This window comes from Ambystoma mexicanum, chromosome 3q, assembly GCF_040938575.1.
Source record: "Ambystoma mexicanum isolate Mex_15411 chromosome 3q, UKY_AmexF1_1, whole genome shotgun sequence".
In the NCBI taxonomy this organism is placed as follows: domain Eukaryota; kingdom Metazoa; phylum Chordata; class Amphibia; order Caudata; family Ambystomatidae; genus Ambystoma; species Ambystoma mexicanum.
The window spans coordinates 202,099,320-202,118,788 of record NC_090926.1 but is presented as its reverse complement, the minus strand read 5'-3'; the positions used below and the strand labels follow the sequence as shown (position 1 = coordinate 202,118,788).

Here is a 19,469-nt window from a genome sequence, read left to right as displayed (position 1 = left end):
TTTTCTCTATACAATGTTGCCGCTTGCAACCTTGGTTTTAACACAGACCGGTCTAGTATCAGTCTCCCCAACTCACCGGCTGTGCTGACTTTACTGGGGCTGCTTTGTTGTAGGAGCCATGGAGAGTACCACATCCGCAAACCGTCCTCCCTGCCTTGGGTATCGACGCGGGAGAGCCCCGGGGTACCTCTTGACACACAATGCAGGTTACTTCAACTATGATTCCAGGTCTTACGTTTCTTATTCTCGAAAGCTCATGAAAATAACGGTCTTCCTCCTTAAAAGGTCAAGGGCACTTACGATCTTTCCGTTTTTTCTCCTTGTATTAAACTCTCATCTTGGAACTGCTGCTTCCTCGTGTGCTTTGCCTTGCTCAGTGTGCTGTTGTGCTCTACCTTTTATTCGTGTGGGGAAGTGTGATGGATCAGTAATTGCCTGACCCTGTCTGGCCATTGTATTGGGACATGTCGGGTATACGGCTCGGGTGTTAGTACATTTTCTCTCAGTGAGCTGTCTGTTAGAAGGTGTTTGTGTCGGAAAGGGGTAGGAGGTGAGTTCCTAAGTATCCCACCTCATAGGATGGGAAAAATGTGTTACAGGGAAGGGGATACTGCGTCTCGCCGTCCGGTGTCCCACTTTCACTCCCCGAAGACCCCTCATCCAGGTGATCCTCCCGCACTGGTCCACCCCCAGGAACTGGATCCAAAAGCGATGGCTGTGTCCTGTCCACTTGGGTGACAGATCCCCAGGGTGTCTCACATGATGCACTGGGCCCACAGAAGATACCCAGGGTTTGTTGTAGGGATGACTCACTACCAATTCAAGGTACTGCTGTTCGGTCTCCGGTCAGCACCCAGGGTCTTCACAAAATGTCTGGCCCAGTAGGGGCAGATTTCAGTCGCTTTTGTCACCATGTCAACCCATATCTGGACGATAGCTAGTCTGAGTACCAAGCAAGACCCTCGCCGCTCAATCCATTACTCAGAGCTCATTTTGACCTCACTAGGATTCCCCAACAATACCAAAAGAAATTCACACGCAGCCCACACACACATTAGTCTTTCTGGGGCCCCTTTTCTCCACAACAGACTCCTTGGCCAGGCCTTCACGGGAAATAGTGTAGTCCATCCTCTTCATGATCTACAGATTCAAGACCTTCCCAGCAGTCTGTCGGGGCAATATCTGTCCCCGCTGAGTAACACTGTCATCCCGCATTCCCCTCGTCCCCTAATGCAGACTCCAAATGAGACCCATACAGTAATTCTTTTTTTTTTATTTTAAACTTATGTTTATTGGCAGGTGGTTAAGACAGGTACAGCACAGTTAGCATGTAAGTGAGAAAAAAACAGCATGACAGTATCAATATACATTGCCTCACAAATAATGTCAACTTCACATTTTAGAGGGGTGAAGATAGTGGAATATTAGAATAGTACGCATGCGACAAGTATCAAGATGAGTCCGGTGGTACCGGCGAGGGGGTGGAGGTCCACTCGACCCCATCCTTGCTGTTCAGGTAACTACAGAATTCAGTCCACACATTTGCAGGGAGGATGGAACGGGCAAGGTACCGATGTACTCCTCCTCGCATGTTTGTACCCATGTGAGGGCCTTCAACCACATGTTGAGGGTGGGGGGAGTGCGGCGCTTCCAGCATTGTAATATGCATCTTTTGGCAACAATAGCACTAACATTCAAGAATTTTGACAGTTTCCTTACATTTTCTCCCGTCCAAATGCCAAACAGCAAGGCCAAAGGGTCCATATCTACCGGGGAGTCAATTATCTCAGAGAGCGCCTCTGTCACCTCCACCCAAAACTTGCACAGCGCAGCACAGGACCAAAACATATGAACATGATCTGCTTCATCTGATTCGCATTTCGGGCATTTGTGTGTCGAAGTAAGCGTGAATTTTGCAACTCTGTATGGCGTGTAGTAGAGCCTGTTGAGTAATTTGTATTGAATGCAGCGGAACCTGGCACTGAGTGATACTTTGCGCGTGTGTGCACACATTTTGCCCCACATTTCGTCAGTGATCTCTGTTTCGAGCTGGCCCATGTCTCCCGTGGTGCCGGGGAGGTATTCTCTAGTTTGCCCATCTGCATTTTATACAGGGAGGATATTATGCCCCTACAGCCTGTGGAGTTCACTATGTACAGGAGTTCAGGTGAGCCAGGAGGCTCCTCTGGGAAGGAAGGCCACATTGTCCGTACCGCTGCTCTAAATCTGTAGTACTGCAACAAGTCATGCGCGGAGCTGGAGTGCCCGGGGCGCAATGTTCGGGGGGTAATGAATGAGCCATCAGGATACAGGTCAGTCAGGACACGATATCCCAGGCTCTCCCAACGTTGAGAGAGGTGTTGGTCATGTGTGGGGGTGAGGCCGGGAAATTGCCATAAGGGGAGCCACTTATAGTATGGGCGCTGCACAGGACTGGGGGAAAGGATATTGTTCCATGCCCTAATCGTGGAAGCTACCGGGTCCCATGGGGCATCCGCACGGAAGCCATGGTGTAATAGGAGGGTCATAATGTGGGTACCGTCACCCGCCATTTTTTCCAATTTAACATGTGGGGGTGGGTTGGGGTGTGTGTACCAATGGGTAGCATGTTGGGCCTGTGCAGCGTTCCAGTAGAAGGATAAATCGGGGGCAGTAAAGCCCCCCCTTCGAAGGGATTGTGTCCTCTGACGTATTCCTCATCTTAGATATCTCCTTCCAGCTCTGCTGGCCTCGGAAATTTTTTTCTCTAGAGGGCGCTGCGTGTCGACGTCCTCCAAGTCGATGTCCCTCGACAGCCGCCGTATCGACGTTGACGTCATCCTGCCTATAAAGGCCGCACGCAGCGTCCGTTGCTCAGTTCCGTTTTTCCGCGCTTACTCAGTGGCTCGGAATACCGTTGCTCAGTTTTGTCAGGTTAAACCTATTTACCTCGAGTTATTCGATCCGTACTCGATGGCTTCTTCGTCGGAACCGACAACTCCTCGATCCGGCTTCAAAAAATGCCGAGATTGTGGGAAAAAGATGTCGCTGACTGACCCTCACAGAGTTTGTCTGTGGTGTTTGGGAGCTGAACACCATTGTTTGGAGTGCGAGGACTGTATGTCCATGATACCTAAGGCCCTGAAGGAGCGTAGGGGGAAGCTGGAGAAAGGTAAGTCTTTTAAAGCTTCTTCTTCGACGAAGTCAAGACATTCGTCTCCTCGTCACCATTCGCGCTCTAGGTCTCGGAGTGGGTCCCATCACTCCTCGATCGAAGCACTCGAAGAGGAGACGTCGAAGATCCCCTTCTCCGTCTTCCTCTTCCTCTGTTTCGCCAAAGAGAATCCCTTGCCCCACAAAACATAGTTCCCGGGCTGAATGGGAGGAATTCCGCAAAAATATGAGTGTCTTCGAGAAAGCGGCCTCGACCCCCTCGAAGACTGCCGAGAGCGATGCTCTGGTCGAAAGACACGAAGGTCAAAAACGCCGCGAGTCGCAGTACCCGGCGAAGGAAACCTCTCGAGCGCGTCTCGAACCCTCGAGTAGGACTATGACCTCCAAACCTTCCTCGAAGGTGCCGTCGACGAAGGTTCCGCCGAGGTCGGTGTCTTCGACGCCGTTGTCGAAGGGACCTTCGACACACGAGTCTGTCGAATCGACGCCAGCTTCGACATCGGCGTCGACACCAAGAAAAGTCACGGTTACGACACACCCAGTGACTATCCCTAGGTCCTCGATGACGATGGCTTTGAGATTGTCGAGCAGAATCCCAATTCTGTCGAGGTCATCGAGGCCTCCGCCTTTGTTTTCGACGCCACGCTCGAAGCCGCCTTCGTCGACGACATCGACGTTTTCGAGGCCGATTATGACAAGTTCGGCACCCTCTGCCTTGGAAATGGGGTTTACACGCTTTATGAGTTCAGAACAATTGAGAACTATGTCCTCAATTATGGAAGAGGGTGAATTGTCTGAACAGGAAGACACATTTGAGTTGCAGGGACCTGTAACCCCAATTAGAGAGGAATTTCCCTCTGAAGAATGCAGGTTAAAGGATCTTCATGATTCCTTACATGAGGCAAGTGGGTTAGACACCTCCCCTGAGGTGGAGTTTGCTAGGCCAGACCCGGGGGAGCTTGCTGAAACCCCCCTATAGAGCCTTAATGGCCAGGATCACAGAGTTTATGGGGTGGTCTGCACCTTCACAATCTTTCCAACAAGATGACCTCACGGATATTCTTGACAAAGGCCCACAGGAGGATCCTGTGGTGCCTTTTCACAAAGCTCTACAGAGGAAGATTATGACGAACTGGGAAACCCCACATGTCGTCCCGGCAGTAAATAACAAACGGTCTACAAAATACAGGGTATCCTCTACAGACCCGGAGTTTTTGTCAAAACACCCATCCCCAGAAAGTCTGGTGGTACAGGCAGCATCTTCTACCGATGTCAAGACAGCTTATCCTACCGTCCCACAGGACAGGGACGATAAAAAATATGATGCTATGGCAACGTTTTTTTCGGCTTGTAGCATGGCGTTAAAATCTGTTAATGCTACTTGCACCCTTGCTAGATTCAGCCATACACTTTGGGAGTGTGCTTCTACAGCGGCTGACTGCATCCCGGAGGGAGAAGAAAGGGATGCGTTCCTGAATATCATACAGGACGGTAAAGACGCTATGTGCGAATCCCTCCAGACGGGCATTGATTCGGCTGACAGTATCAGCAGAGCAATGGCGGCAAGTACAACAACCAGGAGATTCGCTTGGTTGAGAAAGTCTGGTTTTGCCCCAGATGTGCAAGCCAGGCTCTTGAACATGCCATTCGATGGCTCTTCTTTGTTCGGGAAAAAGGCGGATGACAGTTTAGAGAAACTGCAAACTTCAAAATCAGCAGCAAAATCCCTAGTCGCTGCAATCCGGAAAGACACCTTTTCGTCCCACAGGAACCTCTGCGAGGGGCAAGTCCTTTCGCTTCTACTCCGCGTTCGGAAGAGGTAGAGGATGACCGGCTCAAAGGGGACAAAGAAGAACCACCCGAGGTGGACGGGGTAGATATTCAAAAGCCGCAGCAACAGCAGGTGCCTCTTTACCATCGGCATCTGCATCAGCCGCCCCAAAACCACTTTGAGGGCTTCCCTCACAGGACACCTGTAGGAGGCAGGTTGACTCAACATCTGGCGGTATGGCAGGCTATCACGTCAGATGCTTGGGCATTGGAAACAGTTGCCCAAGGTTACTGCCTGCCTTTCCTTCGCATACCTCAGACATCCACCGGGGATCAGCTCTCAGATATCTCCAGATCCGCTCCTCTTGCAGGAAATTTTGGACCTGCTATAGAAAGGTGCCATAGAACCGGTACCTGTAGCGGAGAGGAACAAGGGCTGGTACTACCCTTACTTTTTCATTCCAAAGAAAGACGGAGGACTGAGACCCATCTTGGACTTGCGAGAATTGAACAAATTCCTCAGGAAAGACAAATTCAAGATGGTCACTCTTTCTCAGATCCTCCAGGCCCTTCAGTTCCAGGACTGGTTGGTATCTCTGGACCTTCAGGGCGCTTATTTCCATGTGCCTATCCATCTCAAACACAGGAAATACCTGTGGTTCGCAATTGGCAACTCTCACTATCAATTTCGAGTGCTGCCATTTGGGCTGACCTCCGCCCCGAGGGTCTTCAAGTTAATGTCGGTAGTGGCGGCAAGTCTAAGGAGGGAAGGGATTCACGTCTACCCCTACCTGTACGATTGGTTGATCAGGGCTGTTTCTTCGGAACAAGCTCAGATCCAGCTAAATCACGTGTGCCACTCCCTTCACAAACTGGGCTACTCCCTCAATTTAAAGAAGTCACAAATGATACCATCGCAGAGACTCCAGTTCATAGGAGCGATCCTGGACATTTCCCTGGGAAAAGCCTCGCCACCAGAGGTGAGGGCTCAAGATATTCTACAGATTGTTACCAAGTTCCAAGATGCCCAACGTCTCCCAGCCTTTGACTTTTTGAGGTTGCTAGGCCTCATGGCATCCTGCATTTTCCTAGTGCCAGAGGCTCGCCTGAGAATGAGATCCCTCCAGTGGGCACTGAGGACTCAGTGGTCACAATTCTCAGGGAGAATGACAGATCTTCTTCAGGTTCCCGACAGGGTGGATCGAGACCTTCAGTGGTGGGCCTGTCAGGAGAACATTCTGAAAGGAGAACATTTTTGGCAACCCTGGCCGGAGATAACAGTAGTCACGGATGCCTCACTCACGGGGTGGGGAGCCCACGCCAACGACTTGACCATCAGCAGTCGTTGGTCTCCATCGGAGTCCAGACTACATATCAACCTGTTAGAGCTGAGAGCCATCAGACTTGCGCTGAAGGCGTTTCTGCCAGCTGTACAAGGGAAAAACGTCCTGATAATGACAGACAACACGGTGGCAATGCATTACCTCAACAAAAGAGGAGGCGTAGGATCACTACCCCTGTGCAGAGAGGCGATGCAGCTCTGGTTTTGGGCAATCCAAGAAGGAATCTCTCTATCGGCAGTTCACTTAGCCGGAGAGAAGAACTTGACAGCAGACGCTCTGAGCAGGCAGAGCACAGTCTCCCACGAGTGGGAGCTAGCTCAGGAAGTCCTTCAAGAGATCTTAGCCCTTTGGGGAACCCCTCAGGTGGATCTGTTCGCCACCAGCCTCAACAGGAAATGCGATCTGTTCTGCTTAAGGGAATTTCCCCTGAGAGGAGCTGTGGGAGACACGTTCATAGTGGACTGGGAGTTTCCGCTTCTGTACGCGTTCCCACCGGTCCCTGTCATTCCTCAAATGATCAGGAGGTTGAGAAGATTCCGGAGAACCATGATCCTAATTGCCCCGGATTGGGCCAGGAGAACGTGGTACCCGGACCTTCTAGACTTGTCCATCTGCCCTCCAATTCGACTTCCACTCAGAGAGAACCTACTCTCACAGAAGGGAGGTCAGGTTCTCCATCCAGACATCAAAACCCTCAACCTTCACGCTTGGCTTCTGAAAGGCTGAGGTACAAGGATTGGGACCTCCCTGATGATGTTATGGAGGTGTTGCTTTCGGCAAGGAGGCCAGCAACAAAGTCTTTATACTGCTGCCGTTGGAACAGATTTTGCAGCTGGTTTAGAGAACAGAATATCGACCCTTTTTCATGTGGTACACCAATGTTTTTTTCCTTCCTACTATATTTGGCGAATTCAGGCCTTCAAGTTGGCACCATTAAGGGCTATCTCGCAGCGCTATCCATCTTTAAGCGCACTGCGGAAGAACCATTCTATTTCAAGTTACCCTTGGTAATACAGTTTCTAAAGGGGTTAACCAATGTTTATCCCCCAAGACCTTTCCAAGTTCCCCTATGGGATTTAAACTTAGTCCTAACTTTCCTGATGGGCACATCTTTCGAACCACTCCATTCTTGTTCGTTAAGATTCCTTACCCTTAAAACTGTTTTATTAATAGCACTTACATCTGCTAGAAGGGTGAGCGAATTACAAGCTCTTTCTTGTAAACACCCTCACACAATCTTTCACAAAGACAAAGTTGTCCTGCAAGTGAAGCCTAATTTCCTTCCAAAGGTGGTTTCTGAATTTCATATCACTCTCAGAAGATTACCCTTCCATCTTTCTATCCTCCTCCTCTTCCTCATCCGGGGAAAGAGGAAGAGAGGTTACACAGGCTAGACCCTAGAAGGGCTTTAAGTTTTTACATCAGTCGACTAGCCAGGATAAAACAGGCAGACCAGCTGTTTGTAGGTTACACAGGTCACAAGCTGGGGTTACCAATAACTAAGCAGACCATTTCCAGATGGATCATTCTAGCCATTCTGGAATGTTATAAACTGGCAGGGAAAGAGCCCCCTCAAAACCTTAGGGCTCATTCGACCAGAGGTATTGCAGCTTCATCGGCCCTCAAAAGAGGTGTGCCGGTTAAAGACATCTGTGCGGCCGCTACATGGTCGTCTGTCCATACCTTTACACGATTTTACAACTTGGATTCCTCCTCCAGTCAAGAGACTAGGTTTGGAAGGGCTGTACTGCATTCTATTCATCAATAGAAGACAGCATGAAGTCAGTACTCCCTCCTCCAATAATAGAATACTGCTATGGGAGCCTATCTAAGATGAGGAATACGTCGGAGGACACAATCCCTTCGAAGAACAAGTTATTTCTTACCTTGTAACGTTCTTTCGACGGGATGTTCCTCCGACGTATTCCTCATCGACCCTCCCATCCATCCCCGCAGTTCTACTTCCCTTGTTGTTGCAGTTTACGCTCCTTCAGGGTGATTAGTCTAGTCCAGAAAGAATTATTGTGAGCCACAAAACGGAACTGAGCAACGGACGCTGCGCACGGCCTTTATAGGCAGGATGACGTCGATACGGCGGCTGTCGAGGGACATCGACTCGGAGGACGTCGACGTGCAGCACCCTCTAGAGAGAAAAAAGTTTGAGGCCAGCAGAGCTGGAAGGAGATATCTAAGATGAGGAATACATCAGAGGAACATCCCGTCGAAAGAACGTTACAAGGTAAGAAGTAACTTGTTCTTCTCGTAAGGCAGGGTCATATGTTGCCACTTCTTGCGGACCGCCCCGGAATGCCAGAGAAATTGAGCAAACGCCACGTGAAGCCTCTTGAAATACTGCTTGCCTGGCCACACTGGCACATTTACAAAAATATAGAGTATCTTAGGTACCACGATCATTTTTATTAGGGAGAGTCTACCCGCGAGGGATAGAGGGAGATTACGCCACTTGAGCATCTTGGATTCAATGAGCTGTGCCGTTGCTTCATAGTTGTCTGCCAGCAGGGAAACTTTAGCCAGTGACACCTGAACCCCGAGATACTTGATCCCAGCCGGGGACCAGCGTAGGGGGAACTCGCAGGACGGTTGCGGAGTTGTTTTAGTGAGGGGGAAGATTTCGGATTTTGAGTAATTTATGGTGAAGCCCGAGTAGGTGCCTATTTTTGTTATATCTCGAATGATGGGGTCGAAGTATGTGGAGGGTTGTCTGACGTAGAGGAGTACGTCATCCGCGTACAGCGAGATAATTTCCGGTGTGCCCTGCACCCGGACGCCCTTAGGAGTATGTCGATTTCTGACATGATCGGCCATGGGTTCAATGGCAAGCGCAAAAAGGATGGGGGAGAATGGGCAGCCTTTTCGGGTACCCCTGTGTAATTCGAAGGGGGAAGAGGGGACGGAGTTAACTAGCACCCTTGCCGACGGTCCCGTGTACAACAGTTTTATGTAGGAAATCATGTTTGGCCCTATTCCCATTTTCTCCAAGACAGCCCACAAGTATTGCCACGAGACCATGTCGAGCGCCTTTTGGGCGTCTAGTGTGACTGCCACCGCGTCGATTCTAGACAGTACGTTGAATAGGCGCGGACGTTAAGTGCCGTAGAGCGGCCAGGGACCAATCCGCTCTGGTCGGCATGGACTAAGTGAGGCATGGATAGGAGGAACCAATTGGCAATTACTTTAGCAAAGATCTTCATGTCAGTATTAATGAGGGACAGGGGCCTGTAGGAACCACATTCGTCTGGAGGTTTCCCTGGTTACGGGAGGACTGTGATTAATGCTTCTCTTAAAGAGGGGGGGAGGGTGTGTGAGCGGAGTGATTCAGTCCAGACCCCATGCAGTATCGGCGCTAATATGGCAAAATGCTCTTGATAAAACTCCGATGTGAGTCCGTCGGGTCCCGGGGCTTTGCCCTTAGGGAGATCCGAGATCACCTGGACTTTCTCGTCTAATGAAAACGGGGCATCAAGAAGTTCCCTGGTGCTTTGAGAGATCAAGGTCATAGGGATGGACTCTAGCAGGTCGTCAAGGTCCCGGGCCTTGTGCTCTGGCTGGGAGCCGTATAAGGTGGCATAAAAATTAGCAAAAGTGTCAAGGATAGCATGGTCTGACCAGTGTCTCGTCCCATTATCATCGATAATACTATCTATACGAGTCCTACCTCCCTCAGAACGGACCAGCCTGGCCAGGGTTCTGCCCGGCCTGTCCCCCTCGCCATAACTTCGGGAGGCCGCAAGGCGGGTATAATATCTCACTTCACTAAGGGCATGTGCTTCAAATAGTTCTAGTTCCGTCCTAATCTTTGCTAGGGTGGTAGGTGCTGGCTTGGAGGCGTACTCTTGTTCTAAAGTTTTAAGTTTGGATTCAGAGAGGTTTAAGGCCTGTTTTATGGATTTCAGGACCCCTGCTTTTTTAGAGATGCACATTCCTCTGAAGTAAACTTTGAATGCCTCCCAGCGGGTCCCCTCGGACGTGTCGGAGACGTTGTTTTCGTAGAACAAGTTTATGTCGGCTAGTATCTCCGCCCTAAAGACGATATCTGATAGGGCGTCGGATTTGAAACGCCAAGCGGGCAAGCCCCAGAGGCAAAACCCAGCTGGATCTGAAGTAGCACGGGGGTGTGGTCGGAGAGTGTGTGTGCCAGAATCTTAAAATCGGACACCCTGCCCATCCGGCTACCTGACAGGAGGAATAGATCTATTCTCGAGGAACTATCGTGTACCGTGGAGTAAAAGGTGTAGTCCCTCTCCTGGGGGTGGAGTGTTCTCCAAGCATCATGTAGATTCAAGGAGCTCATGTGAGTTAGCAGCCGCTTGGCCGCTCGGGTTATGGGTCTCCGGGCCGTGGTTATCCTGCCTAGGGCCATATCAAGTAGGAGGTTCATGTCGCCGCCCCATATGATGGGGACATCAACATATTTCATGAGAATGGAAGACACCGTATCCATGAAGTCGGGAGAGTCAATATTGGGAGCATATGAATTCACAAGCAGGCATTCTTCGCCAGCTAAGGTGCAGTGTAGGATCACAAATCTGCCTTCAGGATCAATGTGGGATGTGTGAAGTGTGAATCTGATTGATTTGTGGATGAGAGTGAGGACTCCTCTGGACTGAGTGGAGTACTGAGTATAGTACCTGTTGGGGCCCCAGGACTGTGCAAGGTTTGATGCCAAGAGTTTCTTAGAGTGTCTCCTGCAACAGGAGAATCTTGACCCCATGCCTCTGTGCATACGCAGTAATTCTACGAGAATTGGTAAAATTGGTCAACCCCCCCGTACATTCCACGTCAATATTCTAATAGCCATATTAAAGAGTTAAGGGACATCCCAGATGTGGATTCCCACTTTGAACATTAACTGGAGCGCTGTGATGAGGCAGGCCTGCCACCCTGCCGCACCGGTCAAGACCAACCTGCCATTTTGTGGAAAACAAACCCCAACTGTCCCTCCCCCCAACCCTCACCGCCCAGTAATAACTAGCAGTGTATAAGCAACCACCCTGAAGCGAAACTGCGTGCCAACCCCAACTCGGCAACGCCTGATAAGTAGCCCAAACGGGGCTCGAACACAAACTTACCGCCATAAACGGCATTGCAGCTGCAGTGGGGGCTGCTGCTGCCGTCTGGCCCACCAATATTAAAACTTTGGATGAATAACATACACATTTTCCAGCATTGTTCGACTAATAGAGTAGAGGTTACGAATAAAGGATAGCCATGGTTTTCAGAATAGCAAGGACGAAATTGGGACTACCGCAGGTCAGCGCATGACGGTGCAGCCCGGTTTCTGGAGTAGTGGCCTGGGTTTTGGCAATAAAATCATGAAACACAGAGGCAGCTCCCGCAGGATGAGAAGTACTAGCTAAGGTGCCAGGGGCCCGCGGCCAGCCAGCAAGTGGGATGACAAGGGGGGGCGGGCCGGCCGCATTGCGCCAGGTGAACAGTGTCACGGCCTCAACATCCGCCAGAGGTCAGCGGAGGAACCTAGAGAATACAAGGTCAGTCGTCCATTTGTTCCTCCGGAGGATTCAACAGGGGGACCTGTGCTTCAATAAACTGAACGGCCTCATCCGGGACTGTAAAGAAATGGCTTTTGTTGCGATGAATACATTTCAGGCGAGCAAGGAAAAGCATAGAGTACTCGATTTTCCTATCTCTCAACATCTTCTTAACCCTGCTAAATCGGCGTCGCTCCATCTGGACCCCCACCGAAAAATCAGGGAAAATTCTTATGATTTGGGACTCAAGCCTCAGCTCCCCTCTCTCTCTGGCCAAACGGAGAATGTGATCCCTGTCTTTGTAGCTCAGTAATTTTGCGATGATTGGCCTGGGGGAAGTCTCCAGGTTTAGGGGGGGGACGCCAGAGAGCGGTGCGCTCTTTCAACCGTGAAGAATGGTGAGAGCTCAGGGTTACCAAGGAGATCTTTGAGCTGCTCAACCGCGAGCTCCATTCGACCCTTGAGTGCTGATTCGGGAACCCCCGCTATGCGAATGTTATTCCACCGTGACCTCGATTCGAGGTCCTCATTCTTGGCCTTGACCTGTTTCATGTCGCAGACGAGTTCTGTAACTGTGGTCTGGAGGGTATGAAAGTGATCCTCGTTGGTACCAATCCGTTGCTCCGTCTCTGTGAGCTTGGACCCGTGCTGGTCAATTTGAGCGCGTAGGGAGGCAACATTAGCGTTGATGTCGTCCAGCTTTTCATGGAAGGATGCAAAGTTTTTTGCCATGGACTCCATCATGGTGGTGAGGTCTGGTTGTGGGGGATCCGGCAATGTCTCGCAGTCTTCCTGTGTCGCAGAGGAGGACGCAGGATCCGCCCGAGGGGCCGCCTTTGCAAATTTGTCCATAGCGCCCACTTTGTTAGCACCCCGCGCTCTGTTGGACATTATAGGAGTGGGGGGTCTTCAACAAATCTGGCAGAGTCAGAGATGGGCAGTGGCTGAGGAGTCGCCGGAGGAGACGGAGACAGGGCTGTGGCCGCCAACCGCAAGTATTGTAGGCCCAGGGGTGCTGATAGTGTGCCGGCAGGGTGGGGAAGGCGGATTACAGCGTGGCAGCAGAGATGATGTAGGCCAGCAGGGGGTATGCGTGATCCAGGACAGTGTGGGTCTCGTGGGAAGCAGAGGCCTTGCCGGTCAAGGGAGCTTAGGGGCTCCGCGTATCTTGTGCGAGCGTAGGATCACCCACACCGGGCAAAGCGCAGAGGTGACAACCAGGTGACACCCAGTTGGCGCGGAGGCCACACACCGCCCAGAGAATGACACCACCGCCCGTCGGTCAGTAGAGTGAGTGGGGGCAACTCCACCTGCAATGGCACCCCGCGGTGTCGGTCCTCTGTAGCGGCCCCGGCCCCAAGAGATCCAGAGCGAGATGTAGCGAGAGGCAAGGAAATGGGCGCGCGACCACCACTACTAGGTTAGGCAGGATGCAGGAGCCCCACTTACCAGAGAAGAAAAAGTCAGGTGGGGGCCAAGCCCCTATGCAGGCAGCCCAGCAGCAAGCGGAGAAGGCACCCATGCAAGAGCACAAGTGGCCGGAGGAAGCAGGGGCCCGCACAAGAAGGCAGCAGGGAGAATGAGACGCAGCCCCCAGCACCCACCTTGCGGCCTTTGGGGTGGCTAGACCCGCTCGTCTGAAGAACAATGGGTATGGGCCCACAGCTGGCAGCAGTTCGTCGGCGTGATCCACGTGGCAGGTTGGAGAAGGTGAGTGATGGGAGTCCCAGCGGCGGTGCCCACAGGATGGGTTTGTTGGTTTCCCCCCTCCACGGGGGAGCGACCGCCCGCTCAACGGACGACCCGACCAGCCAGCCCAGGCAGTCGCCGGCACCACAGCCAGCAAGGCCCCCTCAGCTCAGGAGCGGGCGAGAGGTCCGCCCCCCCCCCTGCGGAAGTAGCGGGCCGCGGCACACGGGGCACACCAGGCGCCGCAAGCCCGCAGCAGTCGGGAAACCCACCGGACCGCAACAAGGAGGACAGGTGCAGCAGCGGGGAGGCGCCGCAGGCGGCCGCGGGCAACAGCGCAGGAGGAGCGGGAGCCACAGCTCCTCCCGGCAATGGAGATACAGGTGAAAGGAAGTCCCAAGGTGCAGACTCCGCGGGCAGCAGCGCGAGGAGGCACCGCGGGCGGCCGCGGGCAGCAGAGCGGGAGGCCCCAGAGCCACAGCACCCCACGGCGGCGGCGGGGCCAGCTGCCTCGAGTGATCCCAGGAGGCTTCGGATGTCGGTAGTGCGGGTCCCGGGCACCGATTCAGCCTAGAATTACAGGAGAGGGTAGAGGACGATGCCGTCAGAAAAATCGCTGCAGTGGCTGCGGCAGGCAGATAGGATTTGCGCTGATATGGCAAGGATTCAGGTGGTTCTCGACGGAGCTCCAAAGCTAAGCGGCCATCTTGCTTGGCTGCTCAACAGCGCCCCCACTCCCATACAGTAATTCTTGTGCAGCTGGTGGTGTCATTTTCAGGACTTCTGGAAATACAAGATCACGATGCAATCCATTTTCTTACTGACTGCAGTGGTGGAGCCAAATTCTCTCTGGGAGCGCCACTGCAAGAGCCGGCTTATCAAACATTTGTGACAGACTTTTCACCGAGCATCTGGGGTGGACAAATGCTGCAGCTGCCCATCAAAGGGTGTTGGTCAAAGGAGGAAACACGCCTGCACATACTGAGACTGGTGAGATCTGCCCTCTTCTTTCTGCCACTTCCCAAAGTGAAGTTAATGAGCATCCTAACTGACAACATAACCCCAATGTATTTCGTATATGCGGATGCATGGAGGCCCTCGGACGAAAATTTCACTAGAAGCACAACACATTTTGCACTGGGCCTTTAAACAATGTGTCTCTGAAGGTGCGCTATCTCGGAGCAAGATCACAGACGAGCTCTGCAGAAAAGCGGAATAGTGCCACGAATGGTAACACCCCAAACTGATTAGTTTGCAACAAAAACGCAAGCAGCTTGTTATCAGAATTCTGCAAAATGGGTGGGAACGGGTGTCATTGACTGGGCAGGTGGACACTCTGACAAACCCCCAGGTTGGTTAATTCTCCTACCTCCAGCATAGCCCAGGCAGTCACAGCATTTAGAACTCCATCTCTCAATGCGCCCCACCCCACTGTGACGAACACCGGAATGTCTCTAATCCAGAAGTGGAGGTCAAATTTATCACTATCACTATCACGATCCCAGGTTGCTCAACCTTAAACATTCCAGACGATTGCTACAGCCTGCAATGGTTGCATTGATTGTAAAATCATACACTAAAATGGAAGTGTTTCTGTGTGTGGCGTTTGTGACAAAATCGAGGTCCTTTTAAAGTGAGACCACACCAGGCCCCTCCGTACCTTCTGTCGTAAAAGAGTGCTATAGTTCACTATTCTATCCAGGTTCATTTGGCTTACTTTTTTTCACTTCACTCAAAAGCCAGAAATAAGTCCACTGTTCAACCAAAGAATATTCAATTTATCAGGGGGCTTTGCATTCCTTCCTGATCAGAAGGGTCACCCCCAAGTTTGATCCTAAATGCGGTACTCCAAGACTCATGAGACCACCTTTTGAACCGATGTACAAGGCAGACATAAAGCATGTGTCATGGAAAGGGCCCATTTTGGTAGTGCTCACATCTGCAAGATGCAGAGCGCCAAGTATTTTCTGTCAACAAACCTTACTTGTGATTTTCAGGTGCACCAGTTCTCAAATACTGTCACATAAATTAAACTGTTGTGCTGTCAGCATTTCTTTGCTAGTACTGCCTCACCAGCTGAAATCTCCCTACGTTCTATGGATGTCCTACGTTCCCTGGATGCCCAATGTGAGTTTAAATGCTATATTCCTATAACACAGGTTTTTAGGAAAACGCTGTTAGTCACATTTCGGTCCTCTAACAAGCAAAGTTCAGTTTCCAAACAAGGGATATCAAGGTGGATAACTTAAACAATCTCCTCTCGTGATAAAAAAGCAGACCACTCAACAAAGTCCATGACTATTCTACTAGGGCGGTAGCCATTTCAGCAGTCGTGTGCAGGAATTCCTCTACAAGACATTTTGCCGGGCAGCATCCTGGGCTTTGTCGGAGTCGCCAAGCATGGTTTGGACGCACATGCAAGAACCAAATCTACAGTGGCACAAGCAGTTTTGCAGCACCTATTTCAGTAAGGTGAGCCTTTTCTCTCCTCACGCCGAAACATTTGTTGATGTTTATATACTGCTTTGGAATCTATTCAAAGCATGTGAATCTATGAAGAATCCAATTCTGGTGAAGGATTAAGTTGCTTACCTATAACTCCAGTTCTCCAGCATCTGTATCTTTCATTGATTCACATGCAACCACCATCTACCCGGCTAAGGCTCTTTTAGATTGATGTTACATACTCAACCTGGTTAGAATCTGAACATGGCCTCAAGGGGTGGGGCTCTGCAATCAATCTCCCATTGGCTGAAAGCAAAGTGATTCAAAACAAGCCGACTGGGCTACACAGCGGGCAGTTATTTTTCTTTATTGTACAGTAGGAAGGATGTAACTAAGTATGTTCTCAGCCTGGCTAGTATTAAAGCATGTGAATCTTTGAAAGACACCAATGCTGGATACTTACTCCATATATCTGAATAAAAAATGAGGGGCAGAATTTCTTTTGCTGGAGCACTTTCTAAAAATATGAAACAAACTCAGATTTCCCCACCCCTATGTCACATTGCTAGATATGCTGGAGGACTAAGCTAGAGTGTTGCCTGTTTGGTAGGGCCTGGTGGAGATGCCTGTGCTCATGCTCCAGTCAGTCCTGTGGGAGCAGTTGATTAAATACATAAAGATGTATCTGAATAAGGGTTGGGCATTTCTCTTGCAGGAGGACTTTCAAAAAGTGTGAACCAAAATGATAATGCCCTGCGTCTGACGTCACATTGACCACATCACTTAGTTTATCCCCCTTTTAGTAGACCCAATTAACCCCCCTCCCACCACAACCCCTGCTGCCTTCTGGCTTTACCATTGTTTGGCCTGTTCTTTAAACTCTTATGTGCTTCTTTGAGGATTAAAAACTGCTGTTTGGCAGGAATCCGTGCCAAGGTTGCTGGCAGCCACACCATTGAGAATAATGATCAAAACCGCTAAGGACAATGGAACTGCCCCTTCATTGACAGACCTGGTTAATGGGGGATGGAAGTCCGAAGGCCCATGAAACTGATCGAACCACCGGTAGGATCATTTGACATCATGGACGGAAGTAGACCATAATGAAGACCCTTTACCCATGAATAGGATCATTGTTTTTGGCGTGAGGCAGGTTGAGTGTGCCAGAAGGCCTAGTCTGTAGATTCCAAAACGTTCCCACTTGGGTGACCAGTGTCCTGTAAAGGTAAGGAGTCTGGAGGGCTGGTCAGTTAGGTGGGGGTCCCGTTGGACACAAGATGCTGTTTTCCTTAACTTGCAAGCCAATTAATAAAAGGTGTTTCGAGGGGATTGGGTCCTCCGACGTATTCCATATCTATGACCGTAATCACCACAGCTGTGCTGCTTCGGAAAATCTTTCGGCGTCTGTGTCCTGCGTCGATGACGTTGATACGCCGCCCTCGAGGACCTCATCCGACGCCCGACATCACTGGATGTTATAAGTAGCACGCACGACGCCCGTAGCCTCAGTTCCGTTTTTTCCGCGAACGTGTTCGCTTCGGAGATCTCGGCGTGCCTCGACTCTTTGGAGCTTCTGTTCATTCGGTTCTTCGAACCTGTTCGGTTGTAAGAAGTTTTCGAGATGTCTTCCTCTTCCATCCCGTGTCCGGGCTTCAAGAAATGCGGGAACTGCGGGTCCAAGATGTCGGTGACAGACTCGCACAACGCCTGCCTCTGGTGCCTCGGGGAGGCCCAGGACATGGATGATTATGTCGACTGCCAGTCGCTTACGTCCAAAGCCTTGCGGGAGCGCAAGAAGAAACTGTCGGTCAGTAAGGTGTCCAAGCCCCGGAAGTCAAGGTCCACTGGGCTTTCGACGGACGATTCGAGGGGCGACTCTCCGCATCGTCGTTGGAAGTCTAGGGGGGGGGTCTTGGTCCCGGAGTGGGTCCCGCCACTCCTCTGCCTCTTCGAGGCACTCCCGGAAGCGCCGTCATCGGTCGCCTTCCCCGTCCGAGGACTCCGCCCGTCGGCACGTCGTTTATCCCACCAAGCATGCGACTCCGGAGGAATGGGCTTCCTTCGGTAAGAAAATGCTGGCGATTCTTGAATCGCAGGGCACCGGTCCGTCTGCACCTCCGAGTGGGGTCGGGCGTGACCGTACTAGAGACACTGCTCGTACGCCTTCGGGCTCGGGTGGTCGGCACGGTTTGCGGGAAAGGTCCCGCTCGGACAAGGGGAATTGTTCTAGTCATGCCCGTTCCTGGTCCCGGTCCTCGATGCGCTCAAGACCGTGCGCACCTGTGAGGTCTTCGAAGAAGACGTCGATGCCTGTGGCGCCGAGGTCGTCGAGGGACCATCTCGAGGCTCTGCCTCCGCGGAAGTCGTCGACGCCATCGTCACCCAGTCTGTCAAAGGACTCGCTCGGGGCTCCGCCCTGAAGGCCTGTGTCGACGCCATCAATGCTGTCGGAACCACGTTCGGCGTCGACGCCGATTCACTCAATGCATTTTGAGGCTGTTTTGACGGGAGTACCCCGGGGTACGGTGGAACCCCCTAGAAAGGCTCTAGCCAAGGCCGAGCATGTCTTTGTTCCGCATTCTGTGCCCACTTTCCACCATCTTGATTACATTTCGGAGGTGGATGAGGGCTCTGATGATGGCATGGTTCCTGATACGGTGCCAGATGAGATTATCTCGGGACATAGTCAGATTGAGGACCTGCGTCAGTCACTGCATGATGCCAGTGTTCTGGACACCTCTCCGGAGGTGGAGTTTTGTAGGACTGAGCCTGGCACCCATGCCCACTCCTCGTACCTGTGCCTTATGCCAAGGGTCACCGAGTACTTGGGGTGGTATGCTCCCCCAGGGGTTTTTCTTCAGGATGACCTCACGGATATCCTCTACCAAGGTCCACCAACTGACCTGGTACTGCCGTTCCATATGGCTCTACAGAGGAGGGTGGCGGCGGCTTGGACTGCTCCCGAGTCTCCCGGTAGTGGGCAAGTCTTTGCCGCAAAAATACCACCCAGCCAGTAACGACCCCTGCTACTTGACCACGCACCCCACTCTGGAGAGTTTGGTGGTGCAGGCGGCCACGGCCCCAGCAAAGCAGGTGTTGTATCCTACCATCCCTCCTGATGGGGACGACAAGCTTCTTGATGGTTGGGCGAAGAAAGTGTTTTCTTCAGGGGGTATGGCTCTTCAGGCTGCCAACTCCGTATGTGCCTTGTCACGTTTCACGCACACTCTGTGGAAGTGTTTCCTTAGCGGCTGAACATATTCCCGAAGGGGGTGAACGGGATGGTTTTCTTGCTATGGTCCAGGATGGCAAGGATGCCATGTGTGAGGCCGTTCAGTCGGGTTTGGACATGGCAGATTGCGTCAGCCGGTCCAGGGCGGCGAGCACCGTAATACGCAGGTTTGCGTGGTTGCGGAAGTCTGGGTTTGCTCCTGATGTGCAAGCCCGGCTCCTCAACATGCCCTTTGATGATGTGCATCTTTTTGGCAGACGAGAGCCTTGAGGTTGCAGACCTCAAAAGTTGCAGCGAAGTCGTTGGGCGCTGTAGTTTGCCAACCTC

General features: G+C 51.6%; 1 protein-coding gene across 3 annotated transcripts in view; it reads left to right on the top strand.

Moving 5' to 3' along the window:
* NEMP1 (nuclear envelope integral membrane protein 1) overlaps positions 1-19,469 on the top strand; it is a 984,307-nt gene that overhangs the window by 445,328 nt on the left and 519,510 nt on the right. The gene's annotated exons all lie outside the window — the stretch shown is intronic.